Source organism: Mobula hypostoma, chromosome 15 (assembly GCF_963921235.1).
Source record: "Mobula hypostoma chromosome 15, sMobHyp1.1, whole genome shotgun sequence".
Classification (NCBI taxonomy): domain Eukaryota; kingdom Metazoa; phylum Chordata; class Chondrichthyes; order Myliobatiformes; family Myliobatidae; genus Mobula; species Mobula hypostoma.
In genome coordinates this window covers 56,115,162-56,118,773 of record NC_086111.1, presented here as the reverse complement: position 1 = coordinate 56,118,773, position 3,612 = coordinate 56,115,162, and positions in this window count along the sequence as shown.

Below are 3,612 nucleotides of genomic sequence, written 5' to 3'. Positions count from 1 at the left end.
GTCGTTCGAGTATTTGCCTTTACGAATATTAAGGTGTCGGGGGTGGGGTTAGGATTTTCATGCTTTCCGACTTTTGAAGTCAGGAAGTCAGCCTGGGAGTTTTCAGAAACAAGAGAGAATCTGCAGATGCTGCAAGTCCAAGCAACACCAACACACACACACACACACACACACACACACACACACACACACACACACACACACACACACACACACACACACACACACACACACACTGAATATTCACCCGTAACACGGCGGAGTAAAACACCCAGCACAGCACGCAGGTGAGATCCTGTAAATGAGAGCCACTGGGTGATCTTGTCCCGATAGTCGTTTACGTGTGGGACTCTCTTACTTTAAGGAGAAACTGAGTAAAATTGAAGTCCTGCCCAGGTTACTGCAGTAGTACACGTGAAACATGAAAGTGGATTTCATGCAGCCCTCTGTCCTCGTACACGGGTTGCGAGAGGACTGTATTGACCATTTTTTTCGGACACATTATATTTGGACGGAAAATTTACCAAATGTTGTGCCCTTTTCTGCAAGTGGTTTTCAGCTCTGAAGCAGTGATGTTCCTTTACCAAATACGTATTTGCTTCGGTTATAATGGTTTAACTTGGTGCCTGTCTCACAATACAGACACCACCAGTAACTTTTCCTTGGAAACATGTATGGGAGTATGGAGTTAATGTGGATGTTCTAACACTAGTCAACCGATTAGTACGTAGAACTGCCAATGATATTTCACAGACATTGATGCCAATTTATACTAAATGTCCACCTCCGTATTCATGTCTAAAACCCTCTTAAACTCCACCAAATTACTAGTTTCACTACTCCCCGGGTGACCCAATTCGGGTACCTACCATGTGACTCCAAAGACAGCACAAAAATCTCTATCTTTGCATTTTCATAAATGCATATAGTCATAGTCATAGTTTATTGATGGGGGGGCGGAAACTGGTTAATTATATGATAATCATGTGGATTGTGGGCTGTCCAGAGAAAGCAGCATTTATCATCAGAGATCCCCACTGTCCAGGTCGTGCTCGCTAATTGCTGCTACAATCAGGCACCAGATACAAGTACTTCCACGTTCAAGAACAGTTACTACCCCTCAACCACCAGACTCTTGAATGAAAGGGGATAACTTCACTCAACTTGCCTTCCTGATTATTGATATGTTCCCACAACCAAGGATCGCACTTTCAAAGGACTCTCATTATCTCATTTTTTATTGCTATTTACTTATATTTGCATTTGCACAGTGTGCTGTCTCCTGCACTCTGGTTGATCTTTCATTCATCCTGTTATAGTTACTATTGTATAGATTTATTGAATGTGCCCACAGTAAAATGAATCTCAGGGATGTATGTGGTGACGTATATGTACTTAGATAATAAAATTTACTTTGAACTTTGAACAAGTGACAGTTGCCTCTACAGCTCGACACACTCAACAAAACCAGCCAAAAACCAAATATATGCTTTCCTTCAGCATGTAGTGGTATTGGCAGCACACAATGTTAGCATGGGGCAATGGAGAGATTTTGTTAACTGCAAGAGGTATTAGATCAACAGCAGCCCGGAAGAATGATGCAGCCGGGCGGCAGGTCCCTGGGCAGCTGTCATCTGCGGAAGATGGACATCCTCCTTCCGTTCTACGTTGGCAGGGGATGACAAGGGCTTCTCTGTGCTACCTTCCGCTCAAAGCCCAATAACTGCTAACAGCTGAACCGTCCACCATTGAGAAAAGTACTCAAACTTCTAAATAAAGCAAAGTCAAGTCAAGTCACTTTTTATTGTCATTTCGACCATAACTGCTGGTACAGTACACAGTAAAAATGAGACAATGTTTTTCAGGACCATGGTGCTACATGAAACAATACAAAAACTACACTGAACTACATAAAAACAACACAGAAACTACACTGGACTACAGACCTACCCAGGACTGCATAAAGTGCACAAAACAGTGCAGGCATTACAATAAATAATAAGCAAGACAATGAGGGCAGTAGGTTGGTTTCAGTCCCGGCTCTGGGTATTGAGGAGTCTGATGGCTTGGGAGAAGAAACTGTTACATAATCTGGTCGTGAGAGCCCGAATGCTTTGGTGCCTTTTGCCAGATGGCAGGAGGGAGAAGAGTTTGTATGAGGGGTGCGTGGGGTCCTTCACAATGCTGTTTGCTTTACAGATGCATCGCGTGGTGTAAATGTCTGTGATGGTGGAAAGAGAGACCCCGATGATCTTCTCAGCTGACCTCACTATCCGCTGCAGGGTCTTGCAATCCGAGATGGTACAATTTCCAAACCAGGCAGTGATGCAGCTGCTCAGGATGCCCTCAATACAACGTCTGTAGAATGTGGTGAGGATGGGGGGTGGGAGATGGACTTTAATCAGCCTTCGCAGAAAGTACAGACGCTGCTGGGCTTTCTTTGCTATGGAGCTGGTGTTGAGGGACCAGGTGAGATTCTCCGACAGGTGAACACCAAGAAATTTGGTGCTCTTAATGATCTGTAAGGAGGAGTCATCGATGTTCAGCGGAGAGTGGTTGCTCCGTGTCCTCCTGAAGTCAACAACCATCTCTTTTGTCCGTTAGCCGCTGCACCTCCTCCCTGTCTGCCGACTCATCATTCTCATCATTGATGTACCTAGGGTTGCCCTGCAATATACAGTATATCAGAGTCTCCCAAATAATTTCTCAGTCTTCCACAGAGAGGAAAGTCACTCTGGTTGTCTCAAGCATTTTACTTAAGTGTCCCCAAACTCACCATGACTCTGAGTATTTCCAGTGCCTATTATTTTCGGTACTTCCTGTTCCATCAGGGTAAGAGCTGCAATAACCTTGGTAACTCTTAAAGCAGTAACACATACAGGGCAGAACCCTCAATCTGGGGAATTTCCAGAATTTGCAAACTTTTGAAAGTTGGTGAATGCAAGTTCCCTTTTAAAACTGTACACAACCTCACAGCAAAAGGAAGGAGGTTGAGAATCTGGCTGAGTGATGCCACAACAACAACCTCTCACTCAATGTCAGCAAGACCAAGGGGCTGATTATTGACTTCAGGATGAGGAAATTGGAGATGTATGGGCCAATCCTCATCAATTGATCAAAGATGCAGAGGGTTTGAGCAACATTGGCATTATAATTTCAGGAGATCTGTGCTGGGCTCAGCACATAAATGCATTTGTTGAATGCCCACAGCAGCTTGTGCTTGAGCCTACTTGGGGAAAGGCTGTCTTAGATTGGGTGTTGTGTAATAACCCAAATCTTATTAGGGAGCTTAACATAAAGGAACCCTTAGGAGGCAGTGATCATAATATGATTGAACTCATACTGAAATTTGAGAGGGAGAGGCATAAGGATTGCAATGGAATAAAGGGAGTTACAGAGACATGAGAGAGGAGCTTGCCCAGGTGGATTGGAGAAGGATACTGGTGGAGGTGACAGTAGAACAAAAATGGCCGAAGTTTCCGGGAATAGTTCACGAGGCACAGGATAAATATGTCCCACAAAAGGAGTTCTCAGTTGGCAGGTGTAGGCAACTGCGGCTGAGAAGTGAAAGGAAGTTAAGGACTGCATAAGAGCCAAGGAATGTAGCAAAAT